At 35.7% G+C, this 19,903-nt stretch overlaps 1 long non-coding RNA gene across 3 annotated transcripts in view; it reads left to right on the forward strand.

Moving 5' to 3' along the window:
- LOC102162695 overlaps positions 1-19,903 on the forward strand; it is a 706,046-nt gene that overhangs the window by 139,372 nt on the left and 546,771 nt on the right. For all 3 annotated transcript variants that reach the window (XR_002338915.1, XR_002338918.1, XR_002338916.1), the window contains 2 exons: positions 15,147-15,356; positions 17,932-18,227. This is a non-coding gene — a long non-coding RNA (uncharacterized LOC102162695). The remainder of the gene's footprint in view (positions 1-15,146; positions 15,357-17,931; positions 18,228-19,903) is intronic.

A 19,903-nucleotide genomic window follows, 5' to 3' on the forward strand; every position in this document is an offset into this window, starting at 1 on the left:
TCTCTTGGTTTTCATTTTTCTGATTTTTGATTTCTCATTCTTAGAAAGTAGTTCCCTTCGGTTTTATTATTTTCTCTCAGTACTTTGTAAAAATTATTGCTCTATCTTCTGCAAGGTTTTCATGTTTTATGAAAGACTGTTGTCAATCTATTTGTTGTTCCTTTGTACCTGGCCTGTCTCAGGTTGCTTTTTAAGATTTTTCTCTTCATGATTCTTGTTATCCATGCATTTATGTCTTTTAGTTTTTGAAAATTCATGGCCATTATGTCTTCAAATATTTCCTCTCCTGTTTCTTTTTCTCTGGGACTCTCAAAGATATATACGTAGTTTATCATAGTCATGATTTTCCCTGGGTAGTATTGGTTTAAGTCTTTTGTCCCAGTAAGTAATTAATAGACCCCATTCACTCTCAAAAGCATCTGGATTAGATGATAAATTAATTTCAACCTGTGCATGTGAGATCTTCTAAGTTTTTCACATCCATATCTCTTCTCTTTTGTATTATTTATCTCATCTTTCTCAGCCATGTCAACAAATGCTGTGTTCTCAACCTCACAAGCTCCAGTGTTCAATTAATTTCTTCACATATATATTCCAATTAACTCTATTTCAACTGTGTCTAGTAAGCTATTTAACTCATTAATTCAGCTTTTTATTTTAATAATTATATTTTTTTTCGGAGTTCCTATCATGGCGCAGTGGAAACAAATCCTACTAGGAACCATGAGGTTGCGGGTTTGATCCTTGGCCTCATTGGGTGGGTTAAGGATCTGGATTGCCCTGAGCTGTGGTGTAGGTTGCAGATGCGGCTTGGATTTGGTGTTGCTATGGCTATGGTGTAGGCCGGCAGCTGTGGCTCGGATTAGACCCCTAGCCTGGGAACCTCCATATGCCATGGGTGTGGCACTAAAAATACAAAAAGACAAAAATTATATTTTTATAAATTTTGTAAAAATTTTGTAAGAATCATTTAAATTTTTAGATGATCTACTTGGCTTTTTCTAAATCTACCTGGTAATTTTTTTCCAATGTACGTATTTACTTATTTATTTTATTTATTTTATTTTTTAAATTATTATTGATTTAGTGTTCTGTCAATTTCTGCTGTACAGCAAAGTGACCCAGTCATATGTATATATACATTCTTTTTCTCACATTATTGTCTTTGTATTTGCTCATTTTTGTACTCATTCTTTTATTATCTCAAACACTCTGTGCATAATAATTTTATATTCTGTTATATGATAATCCCAGTTTTGAAGTTCTTGATGGTATAAATCTATTATTTGTGGTTTCTTCTAGTTTTCAATTGTGATAGCTTATTTCTCCCTGTATTTCATAATGACGTTGGTTATGAGCCTATATTATTCTCAAGTATTGGGAATCCAGGAGGCTTACATAGGGAATGCTTTCCTCCAAAGAGAATTTGTGTATTCTTTAGAGAGCCAAGGTTATTACCAACCTGGGGCCATGATAACCACCTGCTAGGATATTTCTTAATGTAGAAACTGAAAGCTAAGTACTCCAATGTTGTGATCAGTCCAAAGTGTGTTGCCGTGCCGTAGCACCTATTCTGGCATTTGTCCTTAGGTGTTTGCTTGCTGCTCTTGGATCACTGCTTTAGTGTCAGGTTTGTTTTTTTTTTTCTAAATCAAGGAAAGTGTCCCTCAGAGAGTTTCTTTGCTTAATTGGAAACCCCAAAGAATTTAAAGTCCATTTTCTTAAGATATATGGACTTTCAGAGTATCTTGTTTTTTTAGTGGAAAGTCTTTCAGAGTATCTTGTTCACCCTAATGCTAGAAGCAGAAGTCTTAAGTTTTTTGTTTTTATGGTCATGTTTTATGTGGAGGTTGATGAAAAATTCTTAATTCTTTTAAAGATTTTTAATCATTTTTCTTTTATGTGAGAAATCTAAATTTTGGATGTTTCAACAAGTTTTAAAGTTTCCATGTGAACTAATATATTTCATACTTAGATTCATATAATAAGAAATGTTATATTGTGTATTTGGTGTTGTTACTTGATTATTTTGAAAACCGCTATGTATTGTGGATGTGGCAGTTTGTCTTTCAAAGCTGTTAGTTTCCAAACTCTTATCTTCTAAGCTCTGTATGTGTGTGTGTGCACGCGCATGTGTGACTTTTGGGTGAGATAGAGTTTAGGGTGAAGGGTAAATGTGTGCTAACATTTGGGGCTATGTGGACTTTCGATTTGGGCAAAGGTGGTGGGGTTGGTGGAGGTGGGGTTGAGAACACAACTGTTGTTGATGCCTCTGGGAGAAAGGGAACAGCAGTTTTGAGTTGGAAAGAAATTGTGGGATAAATTTACTGTTTATTGAGCCTATATAAGGCCTTGTTATTAGGCTGGTTCTAAGGGCTTTACTTTCACGATTTCACCTAATCCTCAGAAAGCCCCATGAAACCTGTAGTAGTATTAACCCATTGTAAAGATGAGGAAACCGAGGCACAGAGTTTACTATTCTTGCCCTGGGTCATATGGTCATTAAGTAGCAGAGCAAAGACTTGAGCCAAGACTTACTGACTCCAAAAGCTATGTTCCTTTTAGTATTCAGAATTGTCCAAGGAATAAACATTAGCCTGTATATAATCTTTAGCCTTCATCTATGGGTTTCACATTTCTTTTATATTACCAATATAGAAATGAAATAATTCATCAGCTTGTATCTTAAAATACATGCTTTTTAAACTTTTATTTGGAAATAATTATTTTTTCCTTTTCTATTTATGAGAGTGTTTTGAACAGATGGATTTTTAATATTTTCAGTATCTAATATTGGATAGAAAAAAACAGATGTGTTGGCATAATCAGTAGTGATAAGGCGCATGTATTTTGAAGATTACATGCTACTTCAACCTGTTCAGAATTCCTTGGAAAATGTTTTATTTACTTGGATATATTTCATTAAAAAATTATAACCTATGCTCTCTTATATTTACTTAGAAACATATTTACAAAAATATTTATGAATTGATTTCTCAAATGGGTAACATTGAAGTATTTTACAATTTTTAAGAAGGCTATCTATTAATAGCTAAATTAATGCTTAAATATTAAAACTTGACTTTCACCCTTTTTTATCAGTTAATGAAATGCTGTTTACATAATTAATTAAATTTATTAATATTAATACAATATGTTAAATTTATTCATCAAATCAATCACTTCTTTAAAAAGAAATGCAATACTGGAAAAGGCTGGGCATTTGGTAACACTTTTTAATAATATTTGATATTAAAAGTAACTATAATTATATTTAACTGTTTGCTGACAAAGCCGTTGAAGAAACTGACATTATAATAAGTAGTTTTAATGGTTTTTTTTTTTTTTTTCAGGGTTGCACCCACAGCATATGGAGGTTTCCAGGCTAGGGGTCTAATCGGAGCTACAGCTGCTGGCCTACGCCACAGCCACAGCAACTCAGGATCTAAGCTGTTTCTGTGACCTACACCTCAGCTCACGGCAACACCGGCTCCTTAACCCACTGAGTGAGGCTAGGGATTGAACCCGCAACCTCATGGTTCCCAGTCAGATTTGTTTTCGCTAAGCCACGACGGGAACTCCTGTTTTTTTTTTTTTTTTTGTGATTTTCTTTTGATTTAGAGATAGAATGTTACAAAAGAGATCTGATATTAATAGGTTGATATTGAGGCATGTAATAACCTTTTGGGATTCTTTTTCTGGAGTTCTGAGAGGTGTATCTGGTATAGGAAATTAACAGTGAATTCCATACTAGGAAACACTAGCACACACTTGCTGTCTCTTAAGCTGTTTTGAAGAATGTGCTTATTGTTTATCTGACTTCTTAAAAAATACAATTTATGGAATGAGGAATCCTTGAGGAATGCAGTTTGAATATATTCACTGATATTTTATGAAAAGTTTGAAAATTTGGGGTTTGATTCTTTTTAAGCCTAGAGTTTAAAAGTAATTTAAGAGCTAAGTAAAAGTCTCTATAGGGACCTTTCAGCTTGTGGGCTCACCAATAACATTTTGAAAAATCCTATTACTATTAAGCTCTGAAATTTTTCATTAGATTTCAATAGCCTTTTTCCTCTTTCTTTTTGATACTCTGTAAGTAACAGATGTATAATTGGACTATAACACGTTACTGTGGCTTAATATTAATTGTCTTTCTTAGCACAGCCATATAGCATTTAAAACAATTCTTTGAAAAACGTTAACATGAAGAGCAGCCCTTTCAGTGAAGCAGAAAATGATTTTGAAGGGACATTAACTTTCACATAAAATTCTGTTGGGAAACCTTATAATGGCTTATTTTTTTTCTTTTTGGGGAAAAAGATTTCTGAGCTACAATTTTTGAGTTTCTTTAGGCACATTTGGTATTTTAGAGCCTTAAAGTTTAATATAAAATAATGCTCTTTCTGAAAACCGTGTTGGACATTTGTTACTTTTATCATTATATTCTTTGCAGCAGTCTCTTAAGGAGATGTTCATGAAGTCAAAACTTTTCTAATAAATTTTAATCTCTTACATCTGTGGATTTCATTTTTTTTTTTTTTTTTGTCTTTTTGCCTTTTCTAAGGCCACCCCTGCGGCATACAGAGGTTCCCAGGCTAGGGGTCTAATTGGAGCTGTAGCCTCCAGCCTACGCCAGAGCCACAGCAACGTGGGATCTGAGCCGTGTCTGTGACCTACACCACAGCTCATGGCAATGACGGATCCTTAACCCACTGAGCAAGGCAAGGGATCGAACCCTCAACCTCATGGTTCCTAGTCAGATTTCGTTAACCACTGAGCCTCGAGGGGAACTCCCTGATTGTATTTTTAATTCAATTCAAATTAAAGTTTACTTTTAAAAAATCCCTTTCTTTCGATAGAAGTTTGTTGTTTATAGTTAATTTTCTTTAAGTAATTTTGAGTTGTCAGAGCCAAATAGAATATTGGGGAAAGTTATTTCTGCATCCTTTCCCCTCCTTTGCATATAGAACTCAAGGAAGCCAAGGAGTTGCCATTATGGCACAATGGGATCAGCAGCATCTCTGTACCACCAGGACGCAGGATCCCTGGCTTGGCATAGTAGATTAAAGGATCTGGTATTGCCACAGATGTGGCATAGGTTTCAGCTGAGGCTCAGATCTGGTCCCTGGCCTGGGAACTGCATATGCCATGAACAGCCAAAAAAGGAAAATAAAATAGAAGTCAAAGCCTCAAGGTATGTTTGCCATTTTTTTTAGGAATCTTAGATGGTTTTCCCTTTCTGGAACTTCTGTCAGTATCCAAGTGGGTAGTATACTTATCTAATGTTACTTTCTTACTGGTAGAATTTGCTAATATTTAATTTACACTATTTGGCACAACAGTGACTTTTTAATTTCTGGGTTGTTTGGATGGTTCTGTTTCATGTGGTGTTAGCTAGGGTTCCTCATGTATCTTTGTTCAGTTGGTGGCTAATCTAATCTATGAAGTCCAAGAAGGTCTCTGTCACATATCTGAAATCTCAGTATTGTCTGTCAGTTGGGTGACTATTTTATTTTTCATGTGGCCTTTCTGTTCAAGCTGTGTGCATTGAATACTAGGCTTCTAACTGGCACAGCACCACTTCTACCACATTATATTGGTCAAAGCAAGTCGCTCAGTTTCAAGGTTATTGACCTAGGCCTCACCACTTGAAGAGAGGAACAGAAAGTGCTATTCTAGTGTATTCTAGATACAACTCCCTCATCAGCTCTATGATTTGCAATTTTTAGAGGGCAAGCAATGGTTTCTTAGATACGACAGTAAAAGGCACAAGCAGCAAAGGAAAAATTTGGATAAATTAGACTTTATCAAGTTTGAAAACTTTCGTGCATCAAAGGGCACTATCAAGAGGGAGAAAAGTCAGGATGGGTGAAAATATTTGAAAATCAATAAGGAACTTTTAATCTAGAATATAGAAAGATCTTTTACAACTGAACAACAAAAGGACAATCCAATTAAAAAATGGCCAAAGGACATTCTCCAAAGATGATACACAAATGGCTGATAAACACATGAGAAGATGGTCAACATCATTAGTCATCAGGAAAAAGCAAATTAAAATCAAAATGAGATACCACTTCACACACCACATGACAAGTGTTGGTGAGGATATGGTGAAATTAGAAACCACATACATTACTGGTGCAAATGTAAAATGGTGTGGTTGCTGTGGAAAACAATTTTGCAGTTACTCAAAATGTTAAAAATAGAATTACCATATGACCCAGCAATTCTACTTCTAGGTATATACCCCAAAAGATTACAAAGTTATGGAAACAAAAGCTTATACACAAATGTTTATAGCAGTACTGTTGACAATAGCCTGAAGGAGGAAACAGCCCAATATCCATCAACTGATAAATGAATAAACAAATTGTTGCAGATCCATACAATGGAATATTGATCAGTCATACATAGTGGCACATGCTACACATGGATGAACCTTGAAAACATGCTGAGTAAAACAAATCAGACACAAAGGCCACATATGGAATAGTTTGACTTATATGAATTATTCAGACAAAATGTACACAGAAAGCAGATGAGTGATTGCCAAAGACTGAGGAGAAGGGAGAGAGAGGCAGTGACTGCTCCATGGGTATAAGATTTCCTTTTGAAGTAATGAAAATGTCCTGGAACTAGAAGCAGTAATGGCTGTCCAACATTGTGCTATACTAAATGTCATTGTGCTATACTAAATATACTAAAAGTTATACACTTTAAAATGGTTGAAATGGTGAATTTTATGTTACATACATTTTAATACAATAAAAAAAGGCAGTTGCACAATTGGATTTGCTTGCTCTTATGTCTTATCCATAAGAATATCTTAGGGCTAGCCATTGGGAAGAGAAGTAGAACAGAACTGAATCACCCCCATTGTTCCAGCCAAAGGAATTGCAAGCCACCAGACAACCATCCAATCTCCCCAGACATGAGAGTGCTGGGCCAAGATCAACAGTGTCATCTCATCTACCCCTTGCTGACGCTACATGTGTCTGTCAGCAGTAAATGCTTTTATTTGATGATTTTGAAGTGTTTCGTTTTACAGCATTATTGTGACAATTTGACTGATATAGTATCAATATAATTTCTCCTTAGAAGAAGGAAGCCTTCATTTCTTCAAATGGCTGATTTCTTTAATAATGATTTTTATTTTTTCCATTATAGCTGATCTACAGTGTTCTTTCAATTTTCTACTGCACAGTGAGGTGACCCAGTCACACATACATGTATACATTCTTTTTCCTCACATTATCATGCTGCATCACAGGTGACCAGACAGAGTTCCCAGTGCTATACAGAAGGATCCCATTGCTTATCCATTCCAAAGGCAATAGTTTGCATCTATTAGCTCCAAATTCCCAGTGCCTTCCTCCCACTCCCCTTCCCTCATGGCAACCACAAGTCTGTTCTCCATGTCCATGATTTTCTTGTATGTGGAAATGTTCATTTGTGCCATATATTAGATTCCAGATATAAGTGATATCATATGGTATTTGTCTTTCTCTTTTTGACTCACTTAATATTAGAGTCTCTAGTTCCATCCATGTTGCTGCAAATGGCATTATTTTGTTCTCTTTTATGGCTGAGTAGTATTCTATTGTGTATATATATATGTACTACATCTTCTTAACCCAATCATCTGTCGATGGACATTTGGGTTGTTTCCATGTCTTGGCTATTGTGAATACAGCTGCAATGAACATGTGGGCGCATGTGTCTTTTTCAAGGAAAGTTTTGTCTGGATATATGCCCAAGAGTGGGATTGCTGGGTCATATGGCAGTTCTTTCTATGTATGTTTTCTAAGGTACCTCCATACTGTTCTCCATAGTGGCCGTACCAGCTTACATTCCCACCAACAGTGCAGGAGGGTTCCCTTTTCTCCACACCCTCTCCAGCATTTGGTATTTTTGGACTTACTAATGATGGTCAAATGGCTGATTAGAAGACCCCTAGCAAAGAAAATAACAGGTGAATCTTGGCTATCTCATATCAGAAAGCAAGGAATCTTTCAAGGAATAATGAGGTTGTCTTAAAAACACAAAGTTTTGGGGATGGATAGTGGTGATGGTTGTACATCGATGTGAATATGCTTAATGCCACTTAAAATAGTTAAAACGGTAAAATTGATGTTACGTATTTTGCCATAATTACACAGGATCCAGACTAAAGGGATTCCTACTAGTCAAAGTTATGGCAATATGAGCATTAGCTTTGACTTAAAAAAAGGATAATGTTGTGCTATATTAAAACACATTCCTGTTGGAATTAAAAAAAAACTAAAGTCAGAAAAAAACAAACTCATCATTAATGAGGTGACTGTTAAACCAACATAAGGACTCAACCTTGAAGTATACATAACACTGCAAGATCCTGGATTGGATCTTTGTTTAGTGAAATCAGCTATAAATATCTTTTTTTTTTTTTTTTTTTGGACAACAGGGGAATTTTAGGGAAAAAAATGACCTTTATGGTAGAGATTATTAATTGTTTTGCAATAGGTAATCTCCCTTTTCTATATTTAGAAATAGAACTCCCTAGGTTTTAGCTGCAATCATACCACCCAACTGGAGACTACACTTTCCACAGTCTTCTTGTGACTTAGGATGACATGTCATTAAGTTCTGGCCAAAGGGAAGTGAACAAAGTGATGTATGGGTGTGACGTAGGCCAGGCAGCTGTGGCTCTGACTTGACCCCTAGCCTGGGAACTTTCATATGCTGCGGGTGCAGCCTAAAAAGACCCCTACCTCCCCCCAAAAAGTGGGGATGTATGTACCCAGAGTTAAGGCTCTGGCTGTTACACAAGGGATAATTCTATTTTGTTTTAACCACCTGTTTTGGGGTTTTTTTGAAACTCTCTGTTTGACATGCTGGCAATTGAAGCATGTCATATATCCATATACCCAGATGCAATGAAAATAAGATAAGGAATTATAAAAAGACAAAGTAACATAGTAAAGAAGAGCTAACAGGAAATAAATGTTTAAGACATTTAAGACTTTAAAAAAGCTAAAGGAATTATATGTTAAGGTTTTTTTTTCTAGATGTTGAAAGAAGTATACCAATTTATAAGGAGAGAGAAATTTTTGTGATCCTGAACTTAGAGAATTTATTTTGAGGATTTTTTTTGTAGCTGTTGAAATGTCCATATAAAATTGTCTCTAATATAAATTTTATAAAATAAATTTTGCATATAGCATTTATTATATCATCTTTTGGTTAATGATGTGTTCCCAGTGCATAGCTTTTTGATAAACTGGCTTAATACAGGATAATAAAAGTTAAAGTAACCACCAGGAGGAGGTTAATATATCTTAGATCAGTGTTTTGAACTGGGTTCTATAAATGCCAGGATAAAGGAGAAAATCTACAAATGTTTGATTTAAATTTAGATTAAATACTTGAAAATGTTTTTAACCACTGTTAAAAAATCAGTTGTTATATTCTCCTAACAATGATCCCTGTTTTAGTGAAGAGGAATCTGAGGGTGCAGGGTGAGCTATAACCAACTTTTAACATTTGAAATTAATTTATCTGATTTAAGTTGTCTCGATATTGTGCAACCAAAACAAAATAAAAACATATTGGATGCTAAGGCTGGTAAAGCTATAGTTGAGAACCATAACCACCAGTTTGTTTGTTTGTTTGTTTATTTATTTCTTTATTTACTGCAGTTTAGGTCCACACTTGCAGCCTATGCCACAGCCACAGCAACACCAGATCCAAGCTGCATCTGCGACCTACACCATAGCTCAAGGCAACGCTGGATCTTTAACCCACTGAGCAGAGTCAGCGATTGAACTCACCTCCTCATGGATACTAGCTGGGTTTGTTACTACTGAGCTATGATGGGAACTCACATAACCACCAATTTAAAATCTTTGGGGTTCAAAGGAACAATTTCATTTTCTATAAATTTGAACTAAACTAAATTTAGACAAATAAAATACTACTTTATATTTTAGAATTGAGTGCAGAATTTTAATTGACAGGGGGTCATATTGCTAGAATGATTTGAAATCCATTTACTTAGATTTCCCTTCTAGATTATCAGTAGTCTCCTCTAGGCTTCGGATAGGAACCATCACAGGACAGGTAATTCCCCACTGATATGGATAGTCAATGTCTGACAGGAAGACACTCTCCCTGTTGACTGAAAGAAGATCAATATGTTCCAGACGTCAGTAGCATAAATGGTGAAGGTGCTGATAGGAACGTAATTTGTATTCCAGGGTTAGTTGAGGTCCACCTCACTTGCCTGCACTTGGTTTTAGGAGGCAGATTTTTCTCGGACATTAGCTCTGGATCTATTTAATTGCTAAACAGAGTCTTGGTTTTAAGTCTGAGAGTTTTGCACCTTAAGAAAGGAAGAGTATTCTTACTTGGGTACTTCTGAGGGCGTAAAAGTTTAAATTCCTGCATTATCACTGTAAAATTTTGACATTGATCAATAAATCTTTTTTTTTTTTTTTTAGATGAGATTGCGTCTTGATTTTCCCTCTCAAAGTACCTCTGTGCTGACCAGCAGTGTTACAATTACCTGGAAGCTTGTTAGCAATGTATAATTTTAGACCTCACCTCACATCCTATTGAATCTCAGTCTGCATTTTAAAAAGATCCCTAGGCAATTTATAAGCATATTAATTTTTGAGAACCACTGCATTAGATGTCAGTAGCAAAAAGAAGTCTGTGGCAGGGAACTATTGTCAATAGCTTGTAATAATGTATAATGGAAAAGAATCTGAAAAAATATGTAAAATGAATCACTTTGTTATACATCTGAAACTAACCTGGCATTTTTTTTTTTTTTTTTTTTTTTTTTTTTGGTCTTTTGTCTTTTTGTTGTTGTTGTTGTTGCTATTTCTTGGGCCGCTCCCGCGGCACATGGAGGTTCCCAGGCTAGGGGTTGAATCGGAGCTGTAGCCACTGGCCTACGCCAGAGCCACAACAACGCGGGATCCGAGCCGCGTCTGCAACCTACACCACAGCTCAGGACAACACCGGATCGTTAACCCACTGAGCAAGGGCAGGGACGGAACCCGCAACCTCATGGTTCCTAGTCGGATTCGTTAACCACTGCGCCACGACAGGAACTCCCTAACCTGACATTGTAATTCAACTATACTTCAATTAAGAAAAGAATTCTGGGGAAATTCATTGACTTAATTGGTTAAATGGAGATTTCAGAAATATTTTCCTCTGATGACCCAATTCACAGTTTTGGTTTTATGATAAACATTTTAGTATTATCCTGTCAATACCTGCCTAATAGTATGAGCTTGTTTTATAAATGCATCACTATTCTAAAACAAACTGTGACTATTAGAAGACATAACCTTAAATTTTCCCAGGCTGCCATGTGTCTTGAATGCTTAAAATTTCACCAATCTGATCTCTTAATTTGTTTTTAATTTTTCTTTTGTTTTTCTCTTTTTATTTTTTTATTCATGTGCTAATTTACTTTAAAATTTGCTGTCAATTTTCTTTGTCTCTCCAATTTTTACTTCTTGTCCAGGTGCTAATTTTCACAGAAATGTGTGGACCTTCACGAGGTCTTAGAAAATCTCTTTGTGACATGGAAAAGAAATAGAGATATGAAGTGACATTAAAAACATGCAGAAAATACTAAATGTTTTGACATTTATACTTCTGGCAGTATGCCATATTTATTCCGTAAGGTTCATTCATAATAAGCCACAGTGATGAAGTTGAGGGAGGTGACAGTTTTCAAAAAGCGTGCATTAAAATTTTTTCCCAACGCAATGTTTGTCTATAAGTTATAATTTATAAGTATAATTTATAAACTACAGTTTGGAAAAAACTTAGGTATTGCTTTAAGCTGCATTTTTTCAGCTGATAGAGAATGGTATGTCTAGAATTTTTATTTTCTGTGTCCAAGAACACAATCTATTACAGAATTTGGTTATTAGAGATTTCAAAATTTCAGTCAGTTTTTTTTTTTTTTTTTTTTCGGGGCAGCACCTGTGACATTGAAGTTCCTGGGCCAGGGGTTGAATTGGAGCTACAGCTGCAGGCCCATGCCACAGCAACAACAATGCCAGACCCGAGCTGTGTCTGTGACCTACACTGTAGCTTATGGCAATATTGGATCTTTAACCCACTGAGCGAGGCCAGGGATCGAACCCGCATCCTCATGGATACTAGTCAGGTTCATTACTGCTGAACCACAACTCCACAAGATATACTCTGTTATATCTTGTATATCTTGTGTGTGGTATTGAAATGTCAGGCAAAGTTCTTGCCTGTTAACTATCTTTACTCATCTTTTATGATGTTCAGTTTGGCAGTAATTTTGAATGATTAATCACTAATATCATTAAGCATAATTTTTCAAAATACTTTAACATGCATACCTTGTTTAGCCTTCACTGTAACTCTGTGGTAGCATTTATTAGCTCCATTATAGAAATAAGGAATCTGGAGTTCCCATTGTGGCTCAGTGGGTTAAGAACTTGACATAGTTTTCATGACAATGCAGGTTCAATTCCTGGCCTTGCTCAGTAGGTTAAAGATCTGGCATTGCTACAAGCTGTGGTGTAGGCGTAGGTCACAGATGTGGCTCGAGCAGATGCTGCTCAGATCTGTAGTTGCTGTGGCTGTGGCTGTAGCCTTCACCTGCAGCTCTGATTTGACCCCTAGCCTGGGAACTTCCGTATGCTGCAGGTATGGCTGTAATAAGGAAAGAAGGAAGGAATCTGTCTGAGAATGATTAATTTTTCTAATCACAGAGGTTAAAGAGCAGAGGCTTGAATCCAGGTTACCTGACTTCTACTTCAGTGCTTTTTCAGCCACAAATTTTTCTTCCCTTCCTATTGATTTTGCTTATCCTAGGATTTCCTTAAATATCATGTTATCTGCATATATGAGTAAATTCATATAGTTCAAAGAAATTGAAATTTTGCTACAAACTGCATACGAACTATGTTATGTCCAAACACTAAGAAAGCTCTAAGTTTAAAGTTTTCTCTTCCAATTCAATTATAATTTTAATTTCAATTTAATAATCCTAAGATCTTAAAGCAGAATATATAACCTTTTATGACTTTTTTATGAAGTCCTAGTAAAAAAGAATGACGTAGTGCTCATTTCAGATTTATTACCATTTTAAACAATGTTTCCCCCTTGTTACAGGGAAATACAGGAAAACAGATAATAAATAATGGCTATTTGTAGCACTTGAAAGGCTTTATTAATAAGTGAGTCAAACCATCTAATGCTTTTTCTTCAAAGTTATTATTCACCAACACTTTATGGATTTCTACTTGTTATATTGCTTCTAAAATGTGGATAGAATTCTTACATTCAGGAAAATATTCTTTCTTTGTTGAGTTTATTTTGAGCATAAACACATTTTAGGTATCATTTTCATGTGAGATTTGATTTCTGGACTTTGTATTTATCACAAAATAATTGTCTCTGTGGATTCAAACTGTCCCTTTGTTTTTAAATATTGCCCATTTCATTTCTTTTTATTGCACACTTACTCCTGTAACTTTTTGTGTCCAGGATAATTATTTATCATAAATTGATTTTGGTTTTTCAGCTATGATTATTTGTGTGCAGTTCAAGAAAATATATAGGCAATTTTCTAAGAGTCTAATACTGTTTTCCTTCCCTTAGGATGTTAATTAACTTTTATTGTTTTTATTAGTTCTAAAAATAAATGACCTCCATATTTAGAATTTTTTCAACCTAGACTTTGCATGCTCTCTCTTTGCCCTCAGGATATCTCCATTTAAATGTCTTCTTCTCAATTGAGGTTTTTGTAGCTTGAAAATAGGGTTCCTCTTCTTAACTAACAGATAAGGATCACCATCTTTACAGGGTCTCCGAATTTCACTTTGGTGTGATTATGTGCTGCTTTCCTTCTTTGCACCCTTCATTTAATTAGTTACCAACTGCTGTGGATTGAATGTCTGTGTCTCCCCACAATGCATATGCTATGGTCCCAATTCCCAATGTTATGGTATTAGAAGATGGGGACTTTGGGAGGTAATTAGGTCATAAGGATGGAGCCCTCATGAATGGGATTTGTGCTCTTAAAAGAAAAGACACCGGAGAGAGAATCTCTTGACTATGTGAGGATACAGCAAGAAGGCAGGCATCTATAAGCCAGGAAATTGTCCCTCACCAGAACCCAACCATGCTGGCAACCTGATCTCAGATTTTCAGCCTCCAGAACTGTGAGAAACAAACATGTGCTGTTTAAGCCGCCCACACTATGGTATCTTATTATTGCAGCCAGAACTAAGACACCAACCTTAGTGTTATAGGCTAAATTGTTTCCCTTCCCCAAATTCATATATTGAAGTCATAACCTTTAGTACCACAGAATGTAACTATATTTGAAGATAAGGTCCTTAAGGGATAATTAAGGTTACATGAGGTCATTAGGGTGGTCCAAAATGATGGTCTCTTATAAGAAGAGACAATGAGGACACAGACACATGCAGAATGATTCTTTGTAAAGACACAGGGAGAAGATGGCCATTTACAAGCCAAGGAGGGAGGCCCTCAGAAGAAACTAACCCTGCTTATGCCTTGGTCTTGGACTTCAAGCCTCCAGAACTGTGAGGAAATAAATTTCCCTTGTTTAAACTTCTGCATCTGTGTGCTTTATTATGGTATCCCTTGTAAACTAGTACACATTGGCAATTCTTCGCAATGTCTCTTAAATTTTGGCCAACAGAAGAGTACATGTGGTTTCCTATTGTCATTATCATCATTATATTTTATATATATATAAAATTCTCTTTCTAAAACAGCACTACATTTTACATATTTTGCTTAATTTGGTATGGTACCAGTAGCTTTGAAAAGAGTCCCCCTATAACTGTTACTTTTCAACTTAGAAGTAATCTACTCTAAAGGGCATGCTCATATACCATTCTTTAGGCTCCTTTGCTTTGGTGCTTATCCCAATTACAGCACTTTATCATACTGTGTTACAATTGTACATTTTATTGCTTTTATTTCCCACCTGCTAGACTGTAAATGTCTAAGATGATGGACTGATTCCTGAATATTATTATAGTCCTATACCACTCAGGATAGTGCCTGGCATAAAGAGTGTGCTCAATAAATATTTATAAATAAATCTCTTTGTATTTTTGCTGCAGTAACAAACAATCCTCAAATATCAATGTCTTAGAACCACAAAAGTTTATTTCTTGCTTATGATACTTGTTCACTGTGGTTCTGCTGGAGGCTCTGCTCTGTGTCATCTTTGCTCCTGAATCCAGATTAAAGGAGTAGCCACTATTTGGAGTATTATCTGTTACCATGGCAGAGGGGAAAGGAGAGCATGATGATCCTATCCATAGTGGCCGGTAAGTCTACTGTATAGATATCACTTCTGCTCATTTTTCAGAGCAAGGCCTATGGCCCGATTTGATGTCACTGAGGTGAAGAAATTACATCCCACCATATGTCAAAAAGAAAAAAAAGCCAGACGTGTTTCTGGATAGTGCTAGTGACTATCAAAAACTCCTATATTGGTACATGGTTTATTGTTTCATTTATGATTTTGTCTTTTTAGTTTCATGTTTTTCTGCTACCCTTATCATGTGCTTCAATTTTGCTGAAATATTAACTTCGAATGTATCTTTTTTTTTTTTCTTGTCTTTTTAGGGCTGCACCCCAGCATATGGAGATTCCCAGGCTAGGGGCTGAATTGGAGCTGAGGCTGCCAGCCTATGCCACAGCCACAGCAACACTGCATCCGAGCTGTGTCTGTGACCTAACTATACCTCATGGCAACACTGGCTCCTTAACCCACTGAGCAAGGCCAGGGATTGAACTTGCGTACTCATGGATACTAGTCCGGTTTGTTAACCACTGAGCCACGATGGGAACTCCTGAAAGTATCTTTTTGCCATATTCAGTTTGGATCTCATGACCCATCATAAACAGTTCTAGTTTTTATTTTATATTTTGAAGCTTATCTTCTTGGTGGACTATATCATCTAGTTCCTGTAGATTTGATCTTATTGTCGTTCCATATATGGTGCACTGTGACCATAGATAGAACTAAACTTTTCTGTTCTCAGTTTTCTTATCTGTACAATGATACCTCAATTCCTTCCAGCTCTTTATTTCACCTGCATATTAAATATATGTTATTAGTGACTATGGTGGTCATGGATTTATTTTTATTTGGTTGCTATAGAAGTACATGGGTTATTGGTTTATTAGTAGATAACTGCTAACTACTTATTTTAGTAAAGCTTCCTATTTATGATCTCAAATACATGCTGATTTTTCTGTGAAAACCCAGCTTCTCTTAGTATAGATGACTCTGATGTTGCTGAGCAGGGCAACTTGAACATATTCTGCCCTTTCTAAGCAAAGCAGGTCAATAAGAATTTACAGTGAAAAAAATACATTTGATTATGTATATATATAAAATTGTGATAAAAACTAACAAAAATATCCAAACCAAATGACATTTTTGGAAAAATATTTGCAACAAATAAAAATAGACAAAGTATTTATGTAATTATTATGCAGAAGTAATATAGTCAGAAAAATGGGCTAAGGATATGAACAAGCAGTTCACACCTGCCTTCTATACCCCTAGGCAATGAGCATATGAAAAGATATAAAATCTCAGTACTGACAGAGTGGGGGAAATTGGTATTCCTACACTGTTGGTGACATGTAGAATGGTACAATCCTTTGTGGGGTAGGGCAATACAACCCTCTGTGGCAGGTATCTTAAAATTTTCAAATGTTTATATATTTTAACTCAGCCACCCCAGTTATTGGAATCAATCTCTTAGAAAAGACAGAGATGCTCATTGCAGTGCTATTTGTAAAAGCAAAAAATTAGAAGCAATTTAAATATCTCACAATAAGGGGAAAATATATCCATAAAATGGAATAGTATGGCTATATATTAAGAGTGAGGAAATAGTGATATAACAAAGATTTATTGAGTGCTTACTATGTCCTGGAAGCAATTGTAAGTGCTTGTTTAAAAGCAGATTTATAAATGTGAACAGGATAATATATACATGATATATTAAGAGAAAAGTTTCAGACCAATATGAAAAAATATGAGTAAATAAATACATTGTTATAAAGTATAAATATGTTATTATAAAGATCCAGATACTTCTACTTCTGTATTTACCTAGATGTAGATATATAGATACAGATATATCTATATGTATGTAAGAAAATCTGGGAAGGCTACACTCCAAAGTACTAATAGTAGTTAATTCTAGAAATTGGATTAGGAGGGTGGGATGCTTTTATTTCTCAAATAGTCATAAAAACATGGGGTTTTGGGTAATTTTTACTTTCTCCCCCGCTTTTAAAATAAAAAAGTTAAATAGAAACATGGTGGTCCAGAATAGTAGTGTTCTGCTTACCTGTGAGCACAGGCTTGGTGGAGTAGGAGAAGAATGCTACTTTCATGGTGTGGTCACTGAGAACGAGATGTTCTCCTAAGCGGGGAACCCTTATTTTATCAGGAATTTATATCTAAGAATACACTTAAAAATAGGTAATAATATTCCCCTCATTGAGATAAGAAGCCACCAGGGAAGGGATGTTTTGGTAGTTACAGCAGTGGGTTGAAGCATGGAGAGGTAAATTTTGAGAAAGCAGATGTGGATGAGTTAGTGGTTTGGATCATTGCAGTGTCACATGAGGGCTCTGGAAGCCCAGGGGGCAGGATAAAGCAGGAGTGGGTATAGGTTGTTTGATTATCTTTGCATATTTGCCTTTGGTTCTTCTGTTTGCTGTTTTGTCACAAAATAACTTCCCAACTCTAGATGAACAATACCTGAGTTTGTTTATTAGGTCTGGTTGGAAAGGGGCAAACCTTTCTATCAGTGGTTCTGCTGCCTCTCAATGAACATCTCCTTAATGATTCTCTCCTTTCCATTTTTCTTCCAGTCCCATGGAAAAGAGAAGATAAGACTGTGCATTCAAAAGGGAAAAGGACCAAGACTGTTTTTGAATCACTCACTGCTACAAAAGTAGTTCAGCAGAAGAACTGGGCATTCTTCCCCATGCCCAGAATACCCCTCTTTTTTTTTTTACATGGGCATCCCACATCTCTCCAGATTTCATGATGGCTGTCCTGTGTCTTTAGTTCTCTGGTGGATGCACAAAAAGTCATTAATTTCCTGTCTGTCCAACTTTCCTCCTTTTGAAAATATGAAAGCTGCAGCTGTGAGCTGAGATCACAAGTAAGTGATACAATTTTAAACAATTAAATTACTGAGGCAATGCAGGTAAACTGAATGAAGATAAAAATTAAAGAAAACATGGCATAAATCTAAAAAGTACAAATTTAGAAAGGATGTGTGAGCAATGATGCTAAGAAAATAGCATCAGCCAAAAATAATCCCACCAGTTTTTCAAAAATGATTTCTGCTTACTTGTAAATACTTATTGATCATTTATTAAGTATAGTGTATCTTCTTAAATGCTTTGCTTACCTTTTAAAATTGAATCTTTTCAGCAACCTCTGAATTAGGTTCTCTTCTTATTTCTATTATGAGGAAATTGAGGCACAAAAAGTTTGAATGACTTGCCCAAGGTCATACAACTAATAAACGTGGGAACTGAGACTCTAATTCAGGAGGTCTGAGTCCAGAATTTGTCTTCATAATATAACTAAAACGAGGCTATCACTTTTTGAGGTATTAAAAGGAGCCCAATTGAACAAAGAAAGAACATGCTGTAAGAAATAGTTCAAGAGCGGAAGATACTATAATAGATATGAAAGGAGAAATATTCTCAGATTGATGAAAGGAAGAAAAGAAAAGGAAAGCTTGTGAGGATTTTAGAGCATTCTGACCATGGCAGCATGTCTGACCCAGGCAGACTTTTCTAAGGGCTGCATGGAACTGTATTTAAGGTTGACAGAAATAAACCCATCCATTTTATCATACTTTTTCTTGTGTATACCCTCAAACTCATCTCTGTTATTCATTGGCAACTCCAGCATTTGATCTCTGAAAATTCCACTGAAAGTATTGAAAAAAGATCCTTCTTATTTTAAATTATATCTTCCCACTGTTTGTAGATATTATGTGGATTACATTGCTAAAGAATCATTCTCTTTGCCTGAGAAACAAGACAGTTTAAAAATAGTGTGTGTTGTGATTAGAAAATTCTTTGTGTAAAGATACCTGAGAGAGCGTACACAGGTACCTGAATAACACATGAAGGATGACAGCTTTCAACAAAGCTTGTGGGCGGGGGGGGGAACAGTTTGTTTAGTACAGAGACAAAGCATAGACAAGAAAAAAAGCACAATATGTTAATGCTAGATGCATGGCCTATATTTAAATATATGTTAATAACAAGCTGCATAAATCCCCTAAATATAAAATACATAAAATTTCAGAAATGCACTTGGCTATAGGTCCTCTTTATTGACCTGTTAGTGGTGGTGGTGGAGGGGAGGGAGGCATGCAGGAGTCAGGGAAATAGTATTTTCATTAGTAGAATTTTGAACATAAATGGCAAGAAAATATCCTCCTTCCTGTTAATACTAATGAAGTTTAATACGGGCAATGGGTGATTGTCTTGTTTATAAGCCCTTTATGTAGTCTTTACACTGAGAAGGTGGGAGTGTACAAATACCCAGGAAGGGGGGATACGTAGAAATCGTACTGGGTGTTAGTAAGACACAATTACAGAGAATCCAGGATATTTTGCAAACACCATTCTTTATTTCAAAGTCCAGCCTAGATTTTTAAAATATTTGAGTAACATTGGATTGTAGCAAAATAGTATTTTGAAGAAAATAACATTCTCCTATCCAACCTGAAACAGATTGAGGCAGTAGGAACTTTAGTCCAATTCTGAACCAATATCTGCTTCTCTAACCCTTTTAGTGGACGAGCAGACCACA

This window comes from Sus scrofa, chromosome 1 (genome assembly GCF_000003025.6).
Source record: "Sus scrofa isolate TJ Tabasco breed Duroc chromosome 1, Sscrofa11.1, whole genome shotgun sequence".
NCBI lineage: Eukaryota > Metazoa > Chordata > Mammalia > Artiodactyla > Suidae > Sus > Sus scrofa.